General features: G+C 39.8%; 1 protein-coding gene and 1 pseudogene across 4 annotated transcripts in view; one reads left to right on the forward strand and one right to left on the reverse strand.

Annotated features, from left to right (window-relative positions):
* ENTREP2 (endosomal transmembrane epsin interactor 2) overlaps positions 1–27,541 on the forward strand; it is a 456,009-nt gene that overhangs the window by 231,912 nt on the left and 196,556 nt on the right. The window lies entirely within an intron of this gene.
* Positions 25,977–26,060, reverse strand: LOC128773387 (U4 spliceosomal RNA; annotated as a pseudogene).

Consider the following 27,541-nt stretch of genomic DNA (forward strand, 5'->3'; position numbering starts at 1 on the left):
TCTAAGAGGGCAGGTGTAGGGTCTGTGTAGTGCCTGGTGCATGTCAGCCTCCACTGCATATAGTGGAATTGAGAACTCCTGCTCATTCTCTGGTTCTTTCGGGGTCATTTCTGAGAAGCCTTCACTGAGCCCTCCAGCCTCATTCAGCCTTCCTTCACCAGCAGATGCACCCATCGCACCCATGTTCGACTCAGTGCAGCACCCATAAGCCTGGTATGATGCCTCATACCCCAGTACCTCTCAGCTGGACAGGAGGCCCACATCTTCAGTGCCTGCTCTGTGTATATTTGATGGATGAATAACTGGCTGAACATTGAAAGGATGAATGGACAAGGGAACAAACGTACAAATGAATGAACAAAGGAATACACCAAAAAATGAATGAGCACAGTGAATGTGGTAGAAAAAGTGCTAGGCTGGAAATGAGGAATTCTAGATTTTAGTTGCAGCCCCACAGCTAGGGAGGTGTGCTTGAGCACATTGAGATATGTCTACCACCTGGGCCTCGAAAGGCACCTTGACCTCTCCTTGGGAGTGTTTCTCACAACTGTACTTGATAACCAGATGTGCAGGCGCTTGACTGTCTGCTTCACGGGAACGGCAGCCCCAGGTGCGGAAGCTGGTTCTGGCTAGTTCATTGCTGTGTACCTGCACCACACCAGCACGGTGCCTGGCATGTTTGAGTAATGAATAAATGAAGCATTAAATTGGAAAGGAAAAAATAGAGTGGAAACAAAACTCAGGGGCATGTAGAGAAATAGGAGTAGACAGTCCATGGCTCTGACACCGTGGAAATCTTGGAATGGGGCTGATGATTCTTGCAGGGGTTTTAGACTTTTCTATCACCCGATCCCTCACACATGTGATTTCCTCAGCCATACTGCCAGATCGTCATTGTTACTTTTATATTTCTATTTTTTAAATCAAATTAGCAACATTCTAGTCAACAAACGTGGGGTGGGAAACGGTAGAAGCTTCCCAGGGTAATAACTAGTTTTCTGTTAAAAAAAAAAAAGAGAATTTTAGAACTGTCAGAAATTGTAAAGATGTCTGTGTGTGGTGTTGCCTTCACAGTCCCACTTATGCTTAGCTTTATTGGAATGACTCTTGTCCCAGTTGGTTTTGGGTGAACTGATCTGACTCCGCTTTCCCAGTGAGGATGCAAACACATTTAACCAGAAAACATAGTGTTCTTCTAAGTATCTCTCCCCATCACTGGCCTTCTGACCACCCCTGCCTGGCTCCAGATCCATCCTGCTCACTATCGAAGATCTAGTTATTTGCTACCCTGCTCAGTGGCCTCCTGTGCCCCACTCCACACCCTGTCTGTAGAGGAAAATGCCAAATTTATTAGCAAACAGACACCTGACCAGACACCTGACAGTCTCCTGTGATGTTTTTGTCTCAAGGTTCCATGCATTGTACATGCTAACGTCCTCCTGAAATGCTTTCTTAGAGCCAGTGCAGCTGGAAAACTCCTGTTAATCCCACATAACCCACCTGAAGCCTCATTCCTGACCCTCCAGGCTGACTTCATGGAATATTTCTTCATGCTACCACAAAATCTGGTGTATGAACTGAATTGGATGCAGCATGAGTCTACCTTAATTTGGGGCAAGGTTGAAGAATTATGGATATTTTACCGTCTTTTTGTGGCCACCATGATTGCATCTGACTGACAGACTTCGTAATAATTTCATCTTGCAATAACTTTGAAACAACCCTTAAGAAAAACTGTTAAACACCAGTGCTTAAAGAGAATCTTAAATATCCTACCCTAATACAAATTCTAATTCAGACCTAGACCAAGCTAGAAAACCAGGATATAATAACATGAAATAAAAAAGAATCTTTTATGGCAAAAATACTCATCGTCTGGCTATATCTAAAGGTAAGGGGTGTCCATGGTCGATGACATTGGGGAGCACTGAGCAGACATTGTGCAGCACCTTTTCTGTCACGTCCCACTTTGGGGGGAATACCAGGACCATGTTTTACATACCCACTTTATTAAACGGTAACATTTTCGTATGTTAATGAATGACTTTGTAGTGATGAGATTACATGCCTTACAGTGACAGTTCTTTATATTTGAAAATCTTCCTAATTAGGCATCTTTCTCTGCAAGTCAAAAGATGTAATTTATCTTGAAGTTATGCATAAATTGGAGCACTGCTGGGTGCTGCTGCTGTTGTCATTAAAACATTATTTGGTAAATTAAATCTGTATTTAGTTCAGATCTAATGATTGAAATATTATTATGACATATGGTAGAGGAAGGGCCAAGCATGTTACAGTGTGCAAATCCCCTTTATGCCTTCACTTCAGAGATTGCCCCACATCACAAAGCCACAGGCAGACCTGTCCCAGCACAGCACCTATCCTTGGAGGGGCTCCTGTCACTCCCGGTCTGTCCCCATTAAGTCCTGTTTACTTTTTTCATCTCCACTTCCTTAGGCATTAGAAATTATTCTTATTTTTCCTTCTGGTTTTCCCTGTACTTTTCCCCTTTGCCCTCACCAGGCTCAGAACATCAATGGAACAATTCGGAAATGCAGCGCTGGTCACAGATTTCTGCAGGTGCTGGACTCACGTTAGAGCCGGTGAATCAGGAATTGGCCCAGTCCTGCTGAGATTGGCAGTATTCTTGAGGACACAGAAGGCTGTGTTCCTGCAGTCCCAAATGTGGAGGACAGGGCCAGACACGGGGTCCGAGGTGCAGTGAGAGCTAAAAGTTTGAAACTGAGTGGGAGAACACTGTTTGCTGGGAATCAGTAATTCATTTTATGATGTATGTTTTAAGCATTTATGATGCCTCACACAGTTATTTGGGAAGGGGCATTTAAAAAAAAAGTTATTTGACAATTATAGACAAGGGCATAACATTTTTTCTTAAAAGTAGTTTACTCCTGTTGCTCTGCATAAGTGTTGAACAGGTATTAAAGGATGTCATCAGTTGGAGCATTTGGGACAAATGCTCAATAGGGAGCTGGGCTATGAGTCAGCCAGGTCTCATGGATGGCTAATGAGACAGAGGAATATCTTCCTGCCGAAGCTACACAAAGAAACAGTCCCTATTTGTGCTCTTTGTCCTGACTGGGAGCCAGGTGGCCATGTCCCTGGTCAATTTCTGCCAGCCAAGTTTCTTGGCCTTGTTTCTCGTTCTAAGCACCATCCCACCTCATAACCCCCTCCTCTGCACTCTTTAGATCCACAGGGGCTGTGACAGTCAAGCTTCTATCTCTCTGAACAGTTCCATGCCATTGGCTTTAGTGTCTCTTTGTCACAGCCAGCAGTGCTGGCCCCATCCCTGTGGGATTCAAGCTGCACTGAGGGCAGTAAGGGCCACAAACATGGCAGCAACAGTGTCACCGGTTCTGCAATACCTCCCCTGTTCAAGCACCTGGCAAGATGCTTTACTTTTGTATATATAACACGTTAGTGTGTCCTTCAGAGAGGTCCTTCTTAACATCCTCACTTGACAGATAAGGAAAATGACCCTCAAAGGCATTGAATGATTTACTACAAGTCAACACAACCATTAAGTACCACAACATATTATTGGAAGTGCAGGGTGGGCTGCTTGGGTCAGAATCCCAGCTCTACCATTGACCTAGGATCTAAGGACAATTACTCTCTGTGCCTCAGTTTCTCATCTATAACATGGGATAGCATTAGGGTTTACTCATGGGTTGTTTGCAAAAATTGAATGACAACTCACAACAAACAGTTCTGGGAAAACTGCATATATGCAACAGAATGAATTGATACCAAATACAGAACTTAATTTAAAATCGTTGAAGGACCTAAATGTAAGACCTAAAACAATGTAAAACTCTTAGAAGAAAGCATAAGACAAAGGCTTTACCACATTGGATGTGACAATGATTTCTTAGATATAACACATGTAACAAAAGAAAAATAGACAAATTGGACTCCAAGAAAATTTTAAAATTTTGTATATCAAAGATACTACCCACACAGTGAAAAGGCAACAGGATGGAAGAAAATATTTGCAAATAATATATCTGAGAATGGATTAATAGAATATATAGAGAACTCTTACAACTCAACAACAACAACAAAACAAGCAATCTGATTCAAAAATAGGCAAAATACTTGAATAGACATTTCTTCAAAGAAGATATGCAAATGGCCAATAAGCACATGAGAAGATGCTGAATATCATTAATCATTTGGGAAAGCAAATCAAAACTGCAGTGAGATACTACCTCAGACCCATTAGGATGGCTACTATAAAAAAAAAAAAAAACACCAGAAAACAGTAAGTGTTTGTTCAGGACGTGGAGACATTGGAACCCTTGTACACTGTTGGTGGGAATGTAAAATGGTGCAACTCTTACAGAAAACAGTACAGAGGCTCTGCAACAAAATTAAACATAGAATCACCACAGGACCTGGCAATCTCACTTCTGGGTATATACACAAAAGAATTGAAGGTGGTGTCTGAAAGAGGTATTTATACACCTGTGTTCACAGCAGCATTATTCACAAAAGCTAAAACATGGAAGCAATCCAACCGTCTGTCTATGGATGAATGGGGAAGCAAAATCTGGTCTATACATACAATGGAATACTATTCAGCCCTAAAAAGGAAGGAAATTCTGACACTTGTTACAACATGGATGAATCTGAAGAACATTATGCTGAGTAAAATAAACCGGTCACAAAATGTCAAATACCATATGATTCCACTTATGTAAGGTAACGAGAGTAGTCAAAAACATAAAGGTAGAAAGCAACATGATGGTTTCTAGGGACTGGGGGAGGCAAAATGGAGAGTTCGTGTTAACAGGTACAGAATTCAGTTTTAGAAGATTTAAAAAGAGTTATGGGGATGGATGGTAGAGATGTTGCACAACAATGTGAATGTATTGATACCACTTAACTGTACACTTAAAAATGGCCAAGGCAGTAAATTTTAGAAGAAAAACACAGAATGGCAGTGTATGTAAAGAGTGCAACCAAGGCCCTCAATGATATAAACTATTACTGGTCTCTGATTTTAAATTACTCTCCCCTTGGGTTGATCTCAAAGTCTGCATGTTCAGCCACAGGTAATGTAATGCTGTCTGTCCTCTTTAGCTGCATGCTGTACATAGATATTTATTTCTCTTCAATTTCTGCCTTATGCCCCAGAATTACAAGCACAATACAGTCTCATTGTGACCAGCCAAACAGTAGAGGAACGTCTATAGAAGGAGGGAGGCACACCCCCTTGCTCTGACCCACTCTCCCTTGCTAACCTAAGTTGGACGTTTGTGAGTCTCCACCCACACCATTCTGCTCCTTCCTACATACAGATATACACAGAGGGTTTTCTGTTCCTTGATTTTATTTGAATAGGAAATGGACTTACATGATACACAGTCTCCATCAGCTTTATACTTTTCACTCAGCATTTGCACATTCCTTCAGGTCAATAAATCAGACCTAGCCAATTTGCTTTCACCAGCTACTCAATACCCTCTTGGAAGGCTGCAGGAAATTTGTAATCTAAAATTAATTTTGCTTGCCTCACATAATTTAAAACACCTAACAACAGGGTAACTGAAAGCTAACAGCCCTTTAAACAAAAAACCTCAGACCTGAGAATTCTGGCCATTTTGCCCTGGGATCTGTGGAAGAGATCTCTAGGATGCCCAACCAGATGCTGGGGGCGGAGTTGGGATGAGAAATGTTTAGATGTGTGCAGTGCATAGACGGGAGGACCTGAGCATTGCTGGAGGTGGTGGCATTAAGTTGGCGTGACCCAGACCTTTTCCTTGCAGGCTCTGGCATCTGGTAGGCCTGGATTTGAATAATGCTCCACTCAGGACTCTCTGTGGAACCTGGGAGAGCTGCATATAACATCTCTGTGAAAACGGGGCTGGCACAGGCTTGACCTAAGGCCAGAGGAGACGGTGTAGCTGTGTCTATGAGAACAGTACTCCTCAAAGTGCAGGCAGATTCCGGTTGCTATTAACATTGGATTGTTTGCTTTTCATTTTATTTTATTTTTAATATTTTAATGTTTTTATTATTTATTTTTATTTGAAGGAGAAGGAGAGAGAGAGCGCACAAGCATGAGTAGGGGAGGCACAGACAGAGGGCGAGAGAATCCTAAGCAGGTTCTGCACCGACAACGCAGAGCCTGACACAGGACTTGATCTCACGAACCTTGAGATCATGACCTGAGCCAAAATCAAGAGTTGGGTGTTTAACGGACTGAACCACCCAGCTGCCCCTTACTTTTCATTTCAAAACAATGTTTTCGTTGTCCACTTGAAAATCATTTGGTGTAGGTTGTCTATAAAGCAGATACTACACATCCAATTATCATTGGTTGTAAAGTCAAGTTTAGAAAAATGTGGCAATAGGATTTACATTGTACCAGCAAGGAATATTTTTATGAGACCTGAGGAAGCTGTTTTGCTTCTAAAGCCAGGGCCACCAGCAAAGGTTGGGGTTATGTCTCTGAAGAGACACAATGGGGAGACATCTCTCCAGTCATGTGGGGCTATCTGTCTGGAGGTGATGCCTGGGTGCGTGACCTCTGGCCAGATGCATGACCTGTGGCCCTGTCGAGTAAGAGGAGCCCATGTTTCTATAATCGTCCGCCACATTATCTTTGGAATGTCTGATGCCTTCTTGAAATGAGAGCTGTGAAGCCCATAATGGCCAGTTAAGTTCACTTTTACTGAGTTAAATCACACTTTGCTTCTAAGCATTGTGGTAACACTCTTCTAATATCCTGTCTTATTCTCCATTTTAGTTGGGCAGCTATTAGAGAGTATAAACCTGTGATACATATTTTACTGGGTAAGTTCACTGTGTAAGCTATGGTTTGACAAAGTGCACTCCTTTATAATGGGAAGATGTATTTGTCTCGCTAGTTTGTTAAAGAGCATCTTTAATGGAATTTCAATTACGCTGTAGCCTCCAGACAAACCCACCTAACTCAGAACTAGAAAGAAAAAAAATACTTCATAGAAAGGCTGTTCCAGTTATCCATATTGCTGCATGAGAAACCACCTTGAAACTTAGCAGCATTAAACAACCATCCTTTTATTATGTTCATGATTTGGGGAGTGAGGAATTTAGGCAGGGCACAGTGGAACTGTCTTACCAATGACTAGAACCTTACTGTGGCTGGGATGTCTGTACTGGGGCCATATGTCTGGGGACTAGGTTCTGGCTATCAGCCAGCTTGCCTGATTCTTTTTCATGCCCTGTCTGCTGGAACTGGAGTATCTAAAAGGCTCCTTCACTCACATGAATGTGCGGTGCCTGGGCTGGGATGGCTGGAGCATCAGGGGCTGGCCTGACACCCCTGTCTTTTCATGATGTCTCCATGTGGCTTTTTGGGCTTTTTTAGAGCATGATGATCTTATGGTAATTGTACTGATTACATGGTGGCTGGCTTCTCCCAGAGTAAGCATTCTAGGAGACTCAGTTGGAAACTGCCAGGCTTCTTATGACTCAGGCTCCTGTGTCCCAGAGTGTTGCTTTTGTCACATTTCTTGATCAAGGAAGTCACCAAGTCTGGCCCATATGCAAGCGGACCAGAATTACACTCTACTTTTCAGTGGAAGAAGAAGCCATCTAAATTTCAATGTTGAAGCACTTTATTATTTTTTAAAATTTTAGTTATTTATTTTTGAGAGACAGAGAGAGAGCATGATCAGGGGAGGAGCAGAGAGAGGAGAGAAAGAAAGAGAGAGAGAATACCAAGCAGGCTCCACACTGTCAGCACAGAGCCTGATGCAGGGCTCGAAGTCATGAACCATGAGACCATGACCTGAGCTGAAATCAGGAGTTGGGTTCTTAACTGACTAAGCCACCCAGGCGCTGAAACATTGAAGCATTTTAATAAATTAAGTTGACATTCAACTTAAAGTCCTATTTTAATATCTAATATTTTATTCAAACACTTAACCATAATAGCAGAAACTATATGATCTTATCCTTAGAATCCTCTGATGGTGAAAACATGCTTCTTAGAATTGATTGATGTGAGAAAGGAAACTGCTGTAAAATTCTTATCTTCTTGAAAAACTCAGCTGTGCATTCAAGATCAAGCATTGTGTCTGCAGTGGGCAGTGCACATCTCTGAGCTTGTTAGTAGGGTCATTAAGCTTCCGGTTGAAGGCCTGAGGGCCTCCCATGAGTCATGTGCAAGCCCCTTGAAGTGTGACAATGACAGCATCTCCCCAGGGCCTTCTTCCCTTGTTTTCTGGGTTATCATATCCCAGGGAAGTTGTGGGAACATCTGTGTAAGCTTATGTGACAGGCTGTTTTGGTTTGCTGGGTAGGGCTCCCGTAGCAAAGTCCCACAAGGCTTAGCAGAAATTTAGTGTCTCATAGCTCCAGGGGCCAGAAGCCCACATCAGGATGTCAGCAGGGTTGATGTCTTCTGAGGGCCCTGAGGGAAAATGTGTTCCAGGCCTCTCTCCTAACTGCTGGTGGTTTCCTGACCGTCTTTGACATTCCTCAGTTTGCAGACACATCACCACAATGTCTGCTTGTGTGTTCACATGACATTGTCCCTGTGTCTCTGTGTTTCTAAATCTCCCCTTTTCATAAGAACAGCATTTCTACTGGGTTAGGGCCCACCCTACTTTAGTGTCCCTCATCTTAGTTCACAACATATGCAAAGACCCTACTTCCAAACAAGGTCACATTCTAAGGGACTGAGGGTTAGGATGTCAACAAGAATTTCAGGGGGATGCAATTCAACCTGTAACATAAGACAACCTCGAAAACTAATAATTTTGATTATATGTCCTTGGGAATAAGAGAAAACAGTTGAAGCTTTGGGGAAAATGTTATCACTAAAAAGTAATAGAAATCAGTAATAGACATCACTGCTAGGAGTGGGGCATATGTGCCTGTTGGCTGCACCTGTGCCTTGGCCCTGCCCCCACCCACCCCAACACTGGTGCCCTGAATGTCCACGTGGTGTCAGCACAGAAAGTGAGGTGTTCTTTCTTTTCTTTCAATTTATTACCGCAGTATAATTGACATACAATGTTAGTTTCAGGTATACAACATACTGATTTGATAATTATATATATTAGTGCTCTGGACCGCAGTGAGTGTGGTCACCATATGTCACCATACAACATTATTACAATATTATTGACTATGTTCCCTGGGCTGTACTTTTCATCCCTATCACTTACTTATTTTATAATTGGAAGGTTGTACCTCTTAGTGCCCTTCACCTATTTCACACATTCCCCATCCCCCTGTGTTCTGGAAAACATAGATTATTCTCTGTGTCTTGGAGTGTATTTCTGTTTTTCTTTCTTTGTTTGTTTTGAAAATCTTTAATGTTTATTTTTGAGAGAGAGAGAGAAAGAGCGTGAATAAGGGAGGGGCAGAGAAAGAAGGAGACACAGAATCCAAAGCAGGCTCCAGGCTCTGAGCTGTCAGCACAGAGCCCGACGTGGGGCTCGAACTCACAAACTGTGAGATCATGAACTGAGCCAAAGTCGGACGCTTAACCGACTAAGCCACCCAGGTGCCCCTGGTTTTGTTGTTGTTGTTGTCATTAGATTCCACGTAAGACCTAAAGGGTATTATGCTGAGTGAAATAAGTCAGACAGAGAAAGGCAAACACCATAGGACTTCTCTCATATGTGGAGTGAGATGTCCTTTAAGGAGGCAGTTCACCCTGACAGGCCCCCTGCATATCTCATGAGGCTGACTGCTTATTGGGGTCATTTTCTGAGAGGGGCATTTTTGGAACTTCTTCCCCATTTCCAGCAGTGAAACCTACCTCCCCGTGTGCACTTTTAGAATGCATTTTGCGAAGACTCATGCTTAAAATCCAAGTATTAAGTGTTTAGAAAAATGTGGCACACTTAGTTTCCTGAAGATGGAAGGTGAGGGTAGTATTATTGTGTGCATTTCAGCTGCTGGCAGTCTCGCTTCTTGTCACCGCTATTTATTTATCACAACATTCATAGGCAGAAAGGGAACGTGAGAGACCACCTAACACTGTCCTCCCTTAAGGAAAAACTCTCTCAAAGCTCTTCAGCCAAATGAGAATTTATTCCTTGTTTTTTTTTCCTACTTAAAAATATTCAATATTGACTTCCATTAGAAGCTACCCATAAATAACCAGTATAAATAATTGAGTGTCAGTGATCTAAAGGTTACCACAGATTTTGCACTTTAAATTCAGCATTTACATGTAAAATTATGGCTATAGAATTACATCAGAGTCCTGATTTCATGTTTCATTCTCTGAATTTTTATGCCACCTTCCTTTTACCATTTCCTGTTAACTTTCAGTAATTTCTTCAAGGATGGTGTGAGAAATCTGAAAGCTTTCTATGACCTCTTACATTTGCCGGTAGTAGTACAAATTTTATTAGGCACTTTTTTTTTTCAGTCAGAAGTTTTGCCCTCATGAGAAGTGCACTTCATCTCATTGTATATCTAAGCTATTGACATATATGATTGATGCTTTCATGATCAGATATGAATGGTATATATTTATGTTTATAGTAGATAGTTCCAAAATGCAATTTAGGTTTTTATATTAACTTAATCATTACAGAAGAACAGAGATGACAGTGTTGGAGAAGTTCTTCAAGAACATTTGATTGTGGTTTTGGGGGTTGAACAGAGCCTCTAGTCTTAGACTTTCCCCAGGGAAAAGACCTCAGTTGCACAGGTAAATGAATGCCACTGGTGTGATGCCTGGGGAAGCCAGATTCTTGGGTGGGCCCCTACCTATCTCCTGAGGATCCTGAACTGTCAGCCATGGGGGCCTCAAAGTTTTAGTGCTTTTGTTTTCTTTGCTTGTGTAGAGTTGCTTGTGAGGGAGGGTGGAGCTTATAAAGCTTGTCTGGCTTGTCTGGTGGATCAGCTTACATTCTTGCCACATTAGCAGTCATGCAATTGCTCAATGTAGGTACCCCAGGGTTTCCATTAAGTGTGCTTGCTTCATGGGACATCCTGAAATGTCACAAGGGAACCCTCTGACTATGGCAGTTGTATGCAAGGAGATGAGACTCTCCCTTTTTTTTTTTTAACTTTTTTTTAAATTTATTTTTGAGACAGAGAGAGACAGAGCATGAACGGGGGAGGGGCAGAAAGAGAGGGAGACACAGAATCGGAAGCAGGCTCCAGGCTCTAAGCCGTCAGCCCAGAGCCCGACGCGGGGATCGAACTCACGGACCGCGAGATCGTGACCTGAGCTGAAGTCGGACGCTTAACCGACTGAGCCACCCAGGCGCCCCAGAGACTCTCCCTTTTTTAAAAAAATTTTTTTTAAGTTTATTTATTTAAGAGAGAGAGAGAGACAGAGAGAGAGCACAAGCAGGCTCCACACTGTCAGTGCAGAGTCCAATGTGGGGCTCGAACTCACAAACTGTGAGATCATGACCTGAGCTGAAATCAAGAGTCAGCGGCTTAATTGACAGAGCCACCCAGAAGCCCCGAGACTCTCCCTTGTTAAGCTGCATTTGGAGAGTCTGCTTCCAGAAATGTGAATGAAATGGCATAGAAGACCCTCATCTTGAGCCCTGGCACCAGTGACACCTGTGCTTCCTAGTGACTCTTGACAGGAACCCAGGCAGCTTTCCTGACTCAAATCCCAGGCTCCTGCTACATTGCGCTGTGGCCTTCATGACAAGGCAGCATGAGGGAAAATGCCAGCCCATCTGGCTGTCTTCAGACATCTCTCTCCTGTGTATCCATGTGATTTTCTCTGCTCCTGGAGTCCCTGTTTTCTGGCACATAGGGGTGGGCTGCTACCTGCTGCTAATTGAAAAGCCCTCTCTGGCCCTTCTGAAAATCATGCTCTAAGATTGTTTGTGTCTACATCAAACAAGCAAGAGTTAACCCCCCCACCCCTTTCAACAGTCTAAAACAGTCTAAACCACATGTAAATTAATTTGATTCGGGAATGGACTCCAGGGCCAATAGCTCACCGGCGGGCCCTGTGTGTTGTGAGGACACAGTCCCTGAGCCCAGCCCTTGGGGATTCTGCAGCAACCAGCCTCTGTTTGTTTGCAAAAGCGACCTGCAGTGAAGTGGATGTGGCTGACTGAGATCTCAGATCTTTGCGCTGCATGATTGCTGTTTGGATTTTTTAGAATAAACTTCATCTTTTAGAACAGGCTTAGATTTACAGAAAAATTGCACAGGTTGTATAAAGAATTCCCATAGTTTTCCATTAGTAACATCTGACATTAGTAGCACACATTTTTTTTTATGATTAATGAGCCAATATTACCGTATTATTATGAAAGCCCACAGTTTATTCAGATTTCCTTCCTTTTTATATAATGTTTTTTTTCTTCTCCAGGATCCCATTCAGGACACCATATAACATTGTCATTGTGTCTCCTTAGATGCCTCTTGGCTCTGACAGCTTCTCAGTCTTGCCTGGTTTTTAATGGTCTTGACAGTTTTGAGGTGTACAGGTCAGGTATTTTGTAGGATGACCTTCCATTGGGATTTGTCTGATGTTTTTTCTCATGATTAGACTGGGGTTATGGGTTATTAGACTCTCCCGCAGAGGGAGAATACCATGCTCAGTGCATCCTCTCAAGGGCACATTCTGTCAACGTGACTCATCATTGTTGGTGTTGACCTTGATCACCTGGCTGAGGGAATGATTGTCAGGTTTCTCCACCATAAAGTGATCCTTTTTTGTACTGTCTTTTTGGAAGGACATCAGAATGCATAGCCCACATTGGAGGAGGGGGTAGTTTTATTCTTCTTCTTTGAGGGCAGGCTGTCTACATACATTATTTGGAATTCTTCCACAGAGATTTGTCTTTCTTCTCCCATGTATTTATTTATTTGATTTTTTACTTGTATCAGTGTGAACTCAGAGATTTTATTTTATGCTTTGAGATATAGACCAATGGTAGTTTATTCTGTTCCTAAAACTGTTCCATTGGTACACACACTATATGTATATGTGTGTGTATGTATGTGTACATATTCTGTGTGTATGTATATTCTTACTTCCTGGCACTACAAAAATCCTCCAGGCTTATCTTACATATTTCTTGCCCCAGTCCTAGAATCAGCTACTTCTCCAAGGAGACCTGGTTCCTTTTATTGGAGGATGGTCTTAAAACCAAAATTAGGGTGTAAAGTGTGCTCACTGCTCCTGAGAGTCTTTGTGTCTAGGTCCTCTCAGCCAACAAAACCCAAAATATACATACATATACTAACACCTGTGTGTATTCATACTATAAGTATTTCTGTATGTGAAGGAATACTCTTCTGTTTCTCTCCACTCCACTCTCAATATTTCCCTTTGGTCACTAAATGTGTGTGGGGTTTTCCCATACCAACCAATTCTCTGGCAGTCCAGGCACCACTGGGTATCCTATACTTCAGTTCAATTCTGACATTATCTGAGGTTAGTGCAGACCTTACAGGGTAAGGACTCAGTCCCACAAGACTGCCCCACCCACAGCTCACCCCACTTAAGATGCCAATTGCAAGTAATGAGTCTTAAGGTTACCCACAACTTATGCCTGATTGGGCTACAAACCAGGGCTTCTGTGACCCCCTCCTCAGGTTTGGTAATTTGCTAGAATGCCCTACAAAACTCTGGAAAATAGTTTTACCTATTAGTTTACTAGTTTAATATAAAAAGATATAACTCAGGAACTCTCTTCCATCTGATGCATAGGGCAAGATGATGCATGGGGCAAGGTGATAAGGGCACTCTGTGTCCTCTCCAGGCACACCACCCTCCCAGCGCTTCTGTATATCCACCAACCTGGAAGCCCTCTAAACCCTTTTGGTTAAGAATTTTTATGAAGGCTTCATTACTTAAATATGACTGATTAAATCATTGGCTATTGGTGATTAATTAGACCTCCAGCCCCCTCTCCATTCCCTAGAGGTCATGGGGTGGGGCTGAAAGTTCCAACCCTTTAATCACAAGGTCTCTTGCCCTGGCAGCCAGCCCCTGTACTTAGGGGCTTTCCAAAAATTACCTCATTGACAACAACTCAGGTGAGTTGCAAGAGGATTGGTATGAATAGTGAAAAATGCCACATTCACCCCTATGTTGTACAGCTATTTCAGGAACTGGGGACAGAAACCAAATGTTACATCAAAAGATGATCCTGTCACTCTAATCACTTAGGAAATTACAAGGGTCCTAGGCGCTCTGTGCCAGGAACTGGATGTAGATATAATATATATTACTATATTATAATATGTAACCATTGGTGTCTATATTAAACTAAATGTGAGGGTATAGTGATGTCTCCAACTTTAATCCAGTACCAGTGGATCCTTCTGTTACTGGATAAGTGTCCATTGCCCAGTGTGCAGTGAACTTAACACAGACACAGGCTTTTGCAGAGAAAATGGTTTTTATTGCAGGGTGCCAAGCAAGGAGACAGAAGGGTATTTCTCGTATCCTCCTCCTAGAGGAAATGGGAGCTGAATACTTATGGGACTTTACTGGGAAGGGTGGTTCTTAAGGTGGTTGTAGTGATTGGAAGTTGGAAAAAAGTGAGGTAAGGGGTAAGGGATCACTGCTTCTCTGCAGGCGCCATCCAGCGACATACTTGTACATATGTCATATGTACACAAAAATTGGCAGCATTGGCATGATGAATATGGGGGAGGGAGGTAGATGTTAGGGGTGTCATCACAGAACTTACTTTCTTTCACTTTTGGTCCCTTTTGCACGACTGCAAGAATTCTTCCCAGTTTGCTCCTGTCTTAGCTGGTCTTATTGGTGGTTGGTCCACTTTTGCAAAACAGATTTATAAATAAGTCAGGTTAGCAGAGTTTTCTTAGGGTACACCAGTCATACATTTGTTAACTTAATATGATGGTTTCACTTCTAGTCTCCCCTTTGCCCCCACTCCAGCAGTGAGAAGCTTGCCACTCACTATCTACCATTTATTTACTTATTTGTTTACTTCCACTATACTTGCCTAGTGGTATCAGAACTGTTAACCAGTACCCCCATGAAAAACAGTTTTGTCAGCTAGAGTTCAATGCTGACATACAGTTTCTTTTGCCTTTAGTTTTACAGACTCTAGTCATTTCCAGAGTTAATTGGGCTAGCCCCCTTCCCCCTACCTCTTTCAGTGAGATTGTTTCATGTTTTCGTAAAACAGATTGTTTTGCTACATTCTGCATTCCGTCTTTGAATCTTCCAGCTTCCTAAAGACTACTTTTTAAATTGCAAACATAACTTAAAAAAAAAAAAGAAGAAGAAGAAAAACTTAAGCGTGACTAGCTCAGTTGATAGAGTGTGCAGCTCTTGATCTCAGGGTTGTGGGTTTGAGCCCCACAGAGGGTGTAGAGATTACTTAAAAAAAATCTAAAATTGCATACATTGTACTCTACGATTCCATGGACTCTGACAAGTGTGTATAATTGTATCTGTAATTATAGTATCATAAGAATAGTTTCACTACCCTAAAAAACTCCCTATGCTTCACGTATTCAATCCTCTCTGCTCCTTCTAACTCCTGACAATTGCTCATTTTTTCACTGTTGCTATAGCTTTGCCTTTTCCAGAATGTCATGTAATTTGAACCATACAGTGTCTTAGTATTTTCAAGCCGCTATAACAAAATATCACAGACCGGGTAGTTTAATTTATTTCTCACAGGCCAGAAGTCTGAGATCTTGGTGTGGGGATAGTCTGGTGGAGGCTCTCTAGGTCACAGACTTCTTATATTCTCACCTGGCCAAAATGCCAGGGATCTGTCTAGAGCCTCTTTCATGAGATACCAATCCCATTCATGAGGGCTCCACTTTCATGATGTAAGCGCCTCCCAGAGGCCCCACCTACCGATACCATCACTTTTAGGGGTTAGGATTTCAACATAGGAATTTGCAGGGAAACAAACATTCAGACCATAGTGTATAGTAAGTAACTTTTTCACACTGGCTTCTTTCACTTAGCAATATGCATCTAAGATTCACTCATATCCTTTTTTGTGGTTCGAGTGTTCATTTATTTTGTTGCCAAATAATATTCCATTGTGTAGAGGTACCATAGATTCTTTATCCATTCACCTATTGGAAGATATCTTGGTTGCTGCCAGTTCGGGGCAATTATGAATAAAGCTGCTATCAACATTCATGTGAAGATATTTTCAAATAAGTGGGGTATGTATCTAGGAGTGTGATTGCTGATCATATGGTAAGACTATGTCTAGGCTTGTGAGAAGCTTCAAAACTGCCCTCCCAAGTGGCCATACCATTTTGCATTCCCACCAGTAATGGATGAGAGGAAGCTTCTGTTGGTCTCCATCTTCAGTAGCAATTCATATTGTCAGTTTTTGGATTTTAACCATTGTTATGGGTGCTTGATGCTATCTTATTGTTATTTTAATTTGCAATTCCCTAATGACAAATGATGTTAAGCATTATTTCAAATGATGATCTGCTGTCTCTGCATCTTCTTTGGTGATGTATTTGTTCAGATATTTGCCCATTTTAAAACTTGGGGTAGTTTTTTGTTTTCTCATTGTTACATTTTAAATTTCTTTATACATTTTGGACACTAGCCTTTTGTGAGACATGTGTTTTGTAAATATTTTTCTTTCAGTCTGTGGCTTGTCTTTTCCTTCTCTTAACAGTGTCTTTTGCAGAGCAGAATCTTTTAATTTTACTAAAGTTCAACTTAGCATTTTTTTATGAAGACCATGCTTTTGGATGTTCTATCTAAAAACTCATCCTCAAAACCAGGATTTCCTTGATATTGTCCTATGTATTCTTAAAGGAGTTTTGTAGTTTTGCATTTCTCATTTAGGTCTATAATCCATTTTGATTTAATTTTTGTGTAAGGTGTAAGTTCTGTGTCTAGGTTCTTTGTTCTGCATATGGATGTCCAGCTTTTCCAATACCATTTGCTAAAAAAAACTGTTCTTTTTCTATTGAATTGATTTTGCTTGTTTTAACAAATCAGTTGACCATATTTGTGTGGGTCTATTTCTGGGTTCTCAGTTACATTAAATTCATTTATTTGTCTGTTCTCTTGCCAATGCCAATGCCATGTGACTTGATTATAGTATCTTTACTGTAAGTCTGTAACTTGGGCAATGTGAGTCCTCCAACTTCTTTCTTTTATCCTCCTCAGTATTATGTTGGCTATTCTAGGTCTTTTGCCTCAAAATAAACTTTAGTATCAGTTTGTCAATATCTAAAAAAAATAGTTTTCTGGGATTTTAATCGAGATTGCATTGAATTTATATATATAGTTGGAAAGAATTGACATCTTAATATTGTCTTCAAGTCTGTGAACACAAAATATCTTTGTAGAGTATCTTTGAACTTCCTTCATCAGAGTTTTCTAGTTTTCTGCTTTTAGTTCATATGCATCTTTTGTTAGATTTATACTGAAGTGTTTCATTTTTGGTGCTATAGTAAATGATAGTTTTTAAATTTTCAAATTCTAGTTGTTCATTTTTGGTACATAGGAAAGCAGATGATTTGTATATTAACATTGCATCCTGCAACCTTGCTATAGTCACTTATTAGTTCAGGAACTTTTTTGTTAATTCTTTGGGATTTTCTGCAGAGATAATCACATTGTCTATGAATAAAGACCTTCCTTCCTAATCTTTGTGTTGCATTATTGCACTAGCCTGTGTATAGTGTTGAATAGGAGTGGTGAAAGAAGACATCCTAGCTGTGTTTATTCTTAGGGGGAGAGTGTCTAGTCTCCTCACTAGATTCATCACTCTCATGATGTCAGCTGTAGATTTTTTGTAGATGCTATTTATCAAGTTCAGGAAGTTTATCTCTGTTCCTAGTTTGTACAGAATTTTTTTAATGAGTAGGTGTTAAATTTTGTCAAATGCATTTTCTGCATCAATTGATATGTGACTTTTCATCATTACTCTATTGATGTGAAACATTACATTGATGTTCAAATATTGTACCAGCATCCTATACCTGAAATAAATACCCCTAGTTAAAATATAAAATTCTTTTTATACATTGTTGAATTCAATTTGCTAATATTGTGTTGAGAATTTTTGCACTGAGGTTCATAAGAGATGGGAGAGTGACCTTTTTCTTTCTTTACTGTTTATATGATGTTGTCATTAGGATAATGGTGGTCTCTAGAATTCTCAGAGAATCTGAAAGGAAGTGTTTTCTCTGCTTCTGTTTTGTAGAAGTGATTATGGAAAACCGATATAATTTCTTTCTTAAATGTTTGGTGGGATTCACCAGTGCAGTCATCTGAGTCTGGTGCTTTTTTTTTTTTCCTTTTCTTTTTTTTTTTTTTTTTTGATAAGATTATTGATTCAATTTCTTTAGTAGACACAGGCCTACTCAGATTGGTGTATATCTTCTTGTGTGAGTTTTGGTAATTGTGTTTTTAAAGTAATTGGTCAATTTCATCTATGTTGTCAAATTTGTAAGTATACACTTATTCATAGTGTTCCTTTAATTATTGTTTTAATGTTCTTCGGATCAATAATGATAACCCTAGTTTTCTGATATTAGTAATTTTTGTCTTCCCTCTTTTTTTCAGTCAGCCTATTTTCTCTATTGTTTTCCTGTTTCAATTTTATTGATTTATACCTTAATTTTTATTATTTCTTTTCTTCTGTGTGCTTTAGGCTTAAATTGCTCTTTTCTACAGTTTCTTTTTTTAATTTTTTTTAACATTTATTTATTATTGAGAGACAGAGAGACACAGAGCATGAGCAGGGGAGGAGCCAAGAGATGGAGAGACACAGAATCTGAAGCAGGCTTCAGGCTCTGAGCTGTCAGCACAGAGCCCAACGTGGGGCTTGAACTCACAAACCGTGAGATCATGACCTGAGCCGGAGTCAGACACTCAACCAACTAAGCCACCCAGGCACCCCTCTTTTCTCCAGTTTCTTAAGGTACAAGCTTAGAGTATTGATTTTAGATCTTACTTCTTTTCTGATGTAGTCACTTAATACTATAAATTACCCTTAAACACTGCTTTACCTGCACATGGCAAATTTTGGTATGTTGTATTTTCATTTTTGTTTGTTTCAAAATACACTTTCATTTCAATTGAGACTTTTTATTGTAGATGACATAGAATGTCTTCTTAGTTTCAGGTATATACCATACTGATTCAATAGTTCTGAACATTACAAAATGCTCACCATGGAAAGTGTAGTTACCATCCGTCACCATATAATGTTATTACAATATTATTGACTATGTTCCCTATGCTGTTCATCCCTGTGACTTGTTTATTTTATACCTGGAAGTTTGTAGCTCTAATCCCCTTCACTTGTTTCACTTATCCCTCCATCCCCCTCTCTTCTGGCAACTACCAGTCTGTTCTTTGTATTTATGAGTCGGTTTCTATTGTTTTATTTGTTCATTTTTTTTAGGTTCTACATGTAAGTGAAACCATGTGGTATTTGTCTTTTTCTGTCTGATGTATTTCACTAAGCATAATACCCTCTAGATTCTTCCATGTTGTTACAAATGACAGGATTTGAGACTTCTTTAAACCATATAATATTTAGAATTATGTTTTTAAATATATGTATATTTGATACATTTTCAGATTTTTATTGTTATTGATTTCTAGTTCAATTCCATTGTGATCTGGAAACAGACTTTATATGATTTCTATACTTAATTAAATCTGTCCTTTTTTAAAAAAAAATTTAAAGTGTTTATTTATTTTTTACAGAGAGAGAGAGAGCTAGTGTGAGCTGGGGAGGGGCAGAGAGAGAGGGAGACACAGAATCTGAAGCAGGCTCCAGGCTCCGAGCTGTCAGCACAGAACCTGATGAGGGGCTCTAACTCACGAACTCAACTGATGCTCGACTGAGCCACCCAGGTGCCCCCCACCCCTTCTTTTTTAAACCACTGTAAATATTCATTCTGTTTATGCTTGATGTCTTGATGGGAAAGCGCTGTAATTCTTATCTTTGTTCCTCATTAAGTATGGTGTTATTTTTTTCTCTGACTTCTTTTAAATTTTTCTCTTAGTTTGTGGTTTTCTGAAGTTTCACTATGATATGCCTAAGTATAGATTTTTTTTTCATACTTACCCTGCTTTAGTGTTCTCTGAGCTTTATTTGTGGTTTGGGGTCTGTCATTAAATTTGAAAGTTCTCAGTCATTATTACTTTACGCAATTTTGATGTTTCTTTCTCTCTTCTCCTTTTGGTATTCTGCATTTATTATACCCTTTGAAACTGTCCCATGGTTCTTGGATTTTCTGTTTTCTGTTTTGTTGTTGTTTGTTGTTTGGGGTGGGGGGAAGGGGTTGTTTTGTTTTTTCACTTCAGCTTGGGTCATTTCTGTTGACCTGTCTTCAAGCTCACTAATTTTTTCCTCAGCTGGGTCCAGACTACTAACAAGTCCATCAAAGGCCTTCTCCATTCCTGTTGCAGTGTTCTTGGTTTCTAGTACTTTCTTTGATTCCTTCTCAGAGTTTCCATCTCTCTGCTTACATTACCCATCCGTTCTTGCATGTTGTCCAATTTTTCCACCAGAGCCCCTTAGTATATTAATCATAGTTATTTTAAATAGCTCATGTAATAATTCCAAAATATCTTCCATTTCTGGGTCTAGTTCTGTTATTTTCTGTGTCTCTTCAGACTGTGTTTTTCCTTACCTTTTAAACATGCTGTGTAATTTTTTGTTGGAAGCTCAGCATATCATATTGGATAATAAAAACTGAAGTGAATTGCCCTTAAGTGTGAAGTTTTATCTTTCTATGGCTGGGACTTGGGCCCTGTTAATGTTTGCTCTTCCTGGAGGTCCCAGAGGCCTCAGATTCACTTATTTTCCTTTGTTTGTCTCATCTGCTTTCTTTAGACTTTCCTAAAAGCTGCTCTTTGTGTCTTGCAGCTCTTTTAGCTGTAATCTGCTGCCATTATACTGGGGCCCTGTTCATATGGTGGGAAGTTTTATGTGTGAGGAAACCATTCAATAATTGCAGTGTCCTAGGAGGCCAGTGTCCCTGTACTGTGTCCTTCCTAAGTGTTTCTTAGACTTTTAATCATTCTTTAGGTGAGAGCTTGAGGGACACAGAGTCAGGAAATGCCCTTTCCACAAGTGGAACAAGACTTGGTAAGGGATTTTTACCTGCAAAAGTAGGCCTTTCTTGTAGAGAAGCTTTTGTTCACATCCCACTATGATTACTCTCCCTCCCCCTGCCACTGCCATCAAGCGATCTTTCTAGGCTCTGTACCATGAGAATCTGGTGGTGTTCTTAAAGGTAAAACACACTATAATATGAGGATCTCCCAGAGACTGTGGCCCCATGCTCAGGCTAGTTCATACTCAGTTTCCAGCTGTTTGTCATACTTGACATAGTAAGTGTTCCTACCCCTTTGTGGCTCCAGCAGCTTCTCCAGGTGAGCAGACCTCCTCTGTGACTCTCTAGTTCCAACTTTACCTTCAGATTTCTAGGTTGCAGTTTGTTCTGAAAACTTTGTTCCCCAAGGAGCCTGAGAAAAGTTGTTGATCTTCATTTTGTTATGTGTTTTTTCTGGTTGTGAGGATGGGAGTGATGACTTTCAGGCTTTTTCCATGTCAGAGCTGAAATTGGATATCTCTGTTTAGATAATTAAAGAGAACTTTGTTACTCCTTATGAATTCCTTGTTTGTAGATACACGTGAATTAGTGCAGGAATATTCATGTTTGGCTGTCAAATGGATGGCAGTAATTAGTTTGGATAGTTGGGGATTCAGAGAGTTTTTCCATAATTGGCAATCTTAATAGTTCATTCGATCTAAACATCCTCATGTTACCGCAGAGACTCAGAAACTCAGGCTGTCTGAGCTTCTTGTTCAAAATAACTAGTTAGTCTTTAAATTACTTGTCTGGCTCAGGCTTTCTCTGACTCTCTTTTACTAGTCTGTAATGAAAAAAACCTGCAACTTAATGGCACTTATAAGACCTGTGTAATATAATAAATACATGCATTTGTTCTTTGTTTCTGATTCCTGGCACTAAGTGCCTAAGACCTTTTCAATCTCCTGAGTGACAAGAGTAGCTGTATCCTGCTGGGATGACTCTTGGCCCAGAGCCTGTAGATAGTTTCAGGAGTGGAAGGTCTCTAGAAAGACCAACTTTTTATTAGAGGATTGAAACTTTCTGCAACCCGCCATCCTCCTGGGGCAGCAGAAGGGTTAGGGAGGTTAGGTTTGATCACCAGTGACCAATATTGAATCAAGTGTGACTTCATTAGAAACCCCTAAATAATGAGGTTTGGAAAGCTTCTAGGTTGGTGGACACATTGAAGTTCTGGGAAGGTGGTATGCCTGGAGAAGGCATGGACACTCCCGCTGGCACTCTCCCCAAACTTTGCCCTATGTATTTCTTCCATTTAGCTGTTCTGAATTTCATCCTTTATAATAAAGTGGTAAACATAACTAAAGTGTCTTCCTGGTTCTGTGAACCATCCTAAAAAATTATGGAATCTGTAGAGGGGATTTGGGGAACCTCTGATTTGTAGCCAGCTGGCCAGAAGTGCAGGTGGTCCCAGGACTTGTGACTAGCTTCTGAAGTGGGGGCAGTGGTGTGGGACTGAGTCCTTAATCTGTAGGGCCTGTATTGTGGCTAGTTAGCGTCAGAATTGACTTGAACACCCTGTTGGTGTCTGAGAATTGCAGAAAACCTCACACCACCTCATGGTTCCATTCATATTGAAATGAAAGAACAGGTAGGCTGCTCTTACTGTATTCTAATACCTCCGGTATCCATGGAAGCAATGCCATGCTTTCTGGCACCTCCTCGCAGAGCTACCGCTTGGCTTGAGAATATAACACAGATGTGGAAAGGAGGTAGTCTTACTTTCCATAGCTTTTTTTTTTTTTAATTGAATAGGTACGTTAGGTGGCATACAGTTAAATTTTAGGAGTTAGCTTTATGTGTGGTTTTTAGCAAGTTGGCTTGTCTTTGGTAACAGCTTTATAGAGGAAAAGGCTGTGTGACGGTAGATGTTCCTGGCAAACGAGAGCATTCCACATGCAGACAGTGGTTTCCACCAACTCTTTACCACTTTGCCTCCATTTTACTAAGCCAATTGATAGGAAAACAAACTTGTGTGTGGTTGAGAATTTGCCATCAACGTACGAACAACTGTCTGGAAACAAGGAACACTTATACCTCAAATCAGGAGTTGTTTGTTAACTTTGAGGGCCAAGTTTGGGTGGGCCTTCAGTAAACCCAGCCAGCACTCTTTTTCAAAGGAAGCCAGCTGCGAAGTGAATTCACACGGTTTCAGTATGGCTTTGCACCTACCAGTGAAGAAGCCACACCCAAGGCATCATCATTAGAGTCTGTCTGGTTTGGTCACTGGTTTATTCCTTTGACCTCAGCCCCACTTATTTTCTGTGGATCTGTGCTGAAAATTCTCTCCATCCCACATATATCTTTTCTGGGCTCCTGTGTAGCTTTTCTGGACTTTCCTTCAGTAACACTTTCTGTCTTTTTTGAGTGGGTTGGCCTCTAAAGCAGTAAGACAAATATTGTCGGAGTCTGTAGCATTTCTCATTGCTTTATGGTCAAACCCCATGTTTTCTGGGTTAGTACAGAGGCATTACTGGAATTACACAATACTGAATTTTCCTCTGGCATATCTAATACGCTTGAGTGTTTTAACAAACCAGCGGTTATGATCATTTTAATGGGAGATTCGTGTTCCATTTTGCATACGTGATGAATTTAAATTTGATTGAGTCTTTGAATGTAAGTCCCTAGAGTACACAGATCTAGTTCCTTAATGCTTTGAGGTCTGTCCCTGCCTATTTTTATTAAAATATTTCCTCATTTTAAATTATTGTATTTACTAGAGTATTTTAAAAGGAGCAGTATTTTGCCTGTGGCTTTATAATTAACCTAATCTGATTACTGTGTGTGTGTGTGTGTGTGTGTGTGTGTGTGTGTGTGTGTGTGTGTGTTTTAATGGGACACTAGGCATACTATGTCAGCGAGGTTTTAGGAACAGTAGGCTTAGCATAGCATCTGTGGTCCCACACATTATGTATTATTTATGGCAATAGCCTATGTAGTTTTATGGACTAGTTACTTAGAATAACTTCATTGCACATACCTGGGATTTGAGTTTTGCAATATTGAGCTATACATTCAGGCACCAGTTTGGTTCTATTCTAAAAAACAAGGCTGTTTTGCATAATTATCAAACTGAAACAGCTTAATTCTTTATTTCTTTTTCAAAGGTTCTTTTGCAAAACCAATTTGATTTTGTGTTTAACAAAATACTTTATTTTTTTATTTTTTTTCAATATATGAAATTTATTGTCAAATTGGTTTCCATTTGGTTCCCAGTGCTCATCCCAAAAGGTGCCCTCCTCAATACCCATCACCCACCCTCCCCTCCCTCCCACCCCCCATCAACCCTCAGTTTGTTCTCAGTTTTTAAGAGTCTCTTATGCTTTGGCTCTCTCCCACTCTAACCTCTTTTTTTTTTTTCAAAATACTTTAAAAATTTGGCAGAGTTATACTTATATATTTATTTGTTTTATATTTAGGTAAATATAAAAAACAACTAGACTTTGTTCAGTTTTGCTACACAACTGACCTTAATCATTATATCATTATATATCATTAATCATTATATCATTATATCATTAATTTGCCTTATGACTTAGGTTTATGTGTCCTCTTTTCAAAATGTAGGAACTGAGGTTTCCCAAACATAGGGAGATTTTAAAATCTGGCTACATGACAAGGAGCTAGGGTCTGAACCGATATCTTTCCATCTCTCATCTTTTTTTTTTCTTTTAACTGTGGGTAATTTCAAATATATACAAAGGTAAAGAATGCAGTATATTGGGCTTCAAGCACCTGTCAATCAGGTGTAATACCCCTTGGCCATTCTTGTTTCACTGATACCATTTGTCCCACTTAGTTTTTTTTTTTAATGTTTGTTTGTTTGTTTGTTTGTTTGTTTTAATGTTTATATTATTTTTGAGAGAGAGACAAAACGTGAGTGGGGAGGGGCAGAGAGAGAGGGAGACACAGAATCTGAAGCAGGCTCCAGGCTCTGAGCTGTCAGCAGAGAGCCCGATGCAGGGCTCAAACCCACGAACCGTGAGATCATGACCTGAGCCAAAGTCGGTCGCTTAACCCACTGAGCCACCCAGGTGCTCCTCCCCTGGATTATTAAAGCAAGTCTGAGATATCTTATCATTTCATTTCAAAATCCTGAGTATGCTATCTGTAAAGGAAAAGGATTCCTTTTACAAAATGATAAAGTCACAAAGCCATTACCACACCTAATGAATACCAGTAAATTTGTTTTATCATAAAATATCCCATGTTCAGATTTCTCAAACTATATCTATCTGTGTCTCTTAAGTCTCTTTCTCTTTTGTTTGTTTTGTTTTGTTTTTCCTGGACCTGACGAGGGGGCTGCTAGAGCCCACACAGCCCTTGTTATCCCTTTGGACATATACCACTAGAGAGATAGAGTGCAATTACTTATTTTAAGGTTACCTTAAAACTACTCTCTGTGGTTGAGCCACCAACCTAGATACTAATATGTCATTTTGCTTTTGATTTTAGGGATTTATTTTTCAAGTTTTGATTTAATTTTGTATCATGATCATATAGAACATTTACTGTTACAAAGTCAGATCTATACAAGAAAGGATTTTTGGAGGCTTCTGGTTGTCATCCTGTCCTCTTTATCCTGTTTCTATTTCTGTCTTCCTCCTGTCCCCACCACCTCACCTCCACCCCCATAGCAACCAGTCTTATGGGTTTTTGCTTTATACTTTCATCTAAAAATTATAAATCTATGTGTGTACTCTATACATACTGCATGCACATTAGCATACTAGACACACCGTCTTTGCTCTTGGTTTGTAACTTAATGATCTATCCTGGGGACAAGTCTATAGCATTATATAGAGATGTTTCTCCTGCTTTTTACAGCTGCACATGTGAGGGGTATTAATCCTTGTCTATGATACAAGTCACACACTCTGCCCTAATTTATCATTGCCTTTTTTATTTACTTCCGGTGGGTTTTTTTAGGAAAAGTTTTCAATTAGCAATAATCGCGCCTCGGATAAACCTCATTGGCTACGATACTGCCACTGCGCAAAGCTCCGGTAGGTTTTTTTAATATGTAAAGATTCTAATTTTTACATACATAAGTTTCCTATTCTTTTTCCTTATTGCTTTGGATTTTGAGTAATTGGAAGTATTTCTCAAATTATAGGTTATAGAGGAACTCCCTATTTTCTTCTAATACTTAAATGGAATCTCTCTCCATCCTCTCTCTTTACTTTTCCACTTATATTTCTGATCAATTTAGAATAATCCTGATATAATTTGCATGAAACAAATCTATCTTTTCCCTTTTCCACATGACTATCTGGTTCTATCAATACCACTTATTAGAAAGTCCATTTTCCCCCCAGTGGTTTTAAACAACACTGTTTTCATATTCTAGAGTCCCATAGACAAATATGTCTATTCCTGGATATTTCAGTTCTATTCCACTGGTCAATTTGTACACCAATACTATGCTGTTTTGATAATAAAGGCTTTATAATATACTTTAATATCTGGTAGGTTAGCCTTCTTTGTTGTTACTCATTTCTAAGATTTCTTAGTGATTCTTGCTTCGGTTTTCTTCCAAATGAACTGCATAATCAATTTGCCTGGCTTTTAGGAAACAGTGATGGGATGTTTTTATTGATATGGTATTAAATTTATAGATTACCTTTGGGAAGAATGGTATCTCTAATGTTGACTCATGTCTAAGAACATGGTGCATCGTTTCATTTATTTAAACCACTTTTTTCTTTTTTGAGTGTTTTGCAGTTTTCTTTATGTAGGCTTCAGATTTTTTGTCACGTTGAAAGTAATGGTACTTATTTATCTGTTTTATTACTGTAAATGTGGTCTTTTTCTCTATTACATTTTCTATTTGCTGTGAATGAACATTGTTTTGTATACTAAGTTTTCTTTTTGTGTTTGGGTGTACTAGTTTTGCATGGATTCTTTTGTTTTACAAATATATAATCACATGCTCTGCAAATAAAGATATTTTTACCTCTTCTTTCACAAACTTTATGGGTCCAGTTTATTTTTCTTGTCCAACTGATGGGTGAATTACTTGAACTCAGTGTTTAAAAGTAGTTCACATTGTGGGTACCCTTTTCTTGTTACACACTTTAGCAGAAAAGCCTCTAATTATCTGTTGGCTTTTGTGGTGATATATAAGTTGTATATGTATATATCTTCTATTATGTTGTGTTGTGACTTTATTATCTCCCTTAATTCCTGGTGTTTTTTTTTTGAGTGCTTTTCATATGAACCGATGCTGAGTTGTTTACATATCTTTGCTGTATCCTAGAGATGATCATATGATTTTTCTCCTTAGCTCTATTAATATGAGGAATGTATTTCCTAATGTTAAATCACTCTTGCATTTCTGGAATGAAATGCATTTGGATTAATCTTTGTCTTCCTGAATCTGCAGCCTTCCTTGATTGTATCTGCAGCTGGACAAGATCTTAGTCTGGTTTGTATCTTCAATGTCTAAAAATGCTATGTGTGTGTGTGTGTGTGTGTGTGTGTG

This window comes from Panthera pardus, unplaced genomic scaffold (assembly GCF_024362965.1).
Source record: "Panthera pardus isolate Hobbes unplaced genomic scaffold, ASM2436296v1 HiC_scaffold_24, whole genome shotgun sequence".
NCBI lineage: Eukaryota > Metazoa > Chordata > Mammalia > Carnivora > Felidae > Panthera > Panthera pardus.